Source organism: Buceros rhinoceros, unplaced genomic scaffold (genome assembly GCF_000710305.1).
Source record: "Buceros rhinoceros silvestris isolate BGI_N320 unplaced genomic scaffold, ASM71030v1 scaffold3478, whole genome shotgun sequence".
In the NCBI taxonomy this organism is placed as follows: Eukaryota; Metazoa; Chordata; class Aves; order Bucerotiformes; family Bucerotidae; genus Buceros; species Buceros rhinoceros.
Window position 1 is genome coordinate 36,403 of NW_010426200.1, and position 1,103 is coordinate 37,505.

Below are 1,103 nucleotides of genomic sequence, written 5' to 3' on the forward strand. Positions count from 1 at the left end.
CTGGTCACCAGACTGAGCACCCTGCTCTGGCGACCCTGCTCGAGCAGAGGGTTGGACTGGGTGACCTCCAGATGTTCCTTCCAGCCCCACAAGTCTGGGATTCTGTGAACTACCGTTAAGGAAAAAGAGGGCCAGCCCTATTAGCGCTTTCCCCCACCGTTATGCAAGAGGCCGAGGAAAGGGAAGGGGGGAAAATGGAGGAAATATAAAGGATGACGCAGATGAAGCCCAGTCAGGCTGGATCCTGGGCACAGAGCTGGGGGAAGGAAGCTTGTCCCCAGCCGAGACCATCCTCCTCCTCACCCCACACCTTCCCTTCTCCAGCCTGGCACCAACCACCTCTTTTTCCTCTCCCAGGACAGAGAGGCAGCACCCGGCTGCCGAGAACGTGCCAAGAGAGCGGAGTCCCGAAGGTGGCAACATCAACGTTTATTTGTGAAGGGCATCGAGACGGTGCATTGGAAAACACCGAGGGCTTCTTGGCCCTTTTAACACCCGCCCCTCAGCTACGCACGGACACACTCGAAAACACAGAGATGGAGACACACACATGCACCTTTTGCAGAAACAGACTTTGGACACAAGTCTCTAAACTAAACGTGATGTACGAACAGGTCATTACACCCTGTGTGTGGCGGGGGGGACATTTACAGGTGGAGCTCAGGCCCCAAAATGTGGTGAGACATGCTGGGAGGTGGCGGCCCCAGCCCTGCGGCAGCTCCTGTGGAGCGGAGCCAGGGAAAAGCATCGGGACAGGGGGCAGCAGGGGCTGCTCCCAGGAGCAGAGGCCAGGGGTATTTTCTGTCCCAAAGGGATGATGGACACCCCAAGGTGCTGACCCCATGGTTCCCGCAGCAAACCTCGTGCTCGGCTTCTCACCTTCTTTGTGGTTTTGAAGAGTTCTGGAGGTGTTTTGCCCCTGGACACACAATTTGGGGTTAATTGCTTTTCCTACTGTTTAGTTAACATTTTTAGTGGGTTTTTTTGTAGAACAAACGCTCCTTCTCTGACCATTCCTCTTGCCAACCCCCAAACCTGCTCCAGCCAAAAATCAGGCTTACGCAGGACCAGGGAAGAAAAAAGGACTTGGGGCCAGGGGCCGC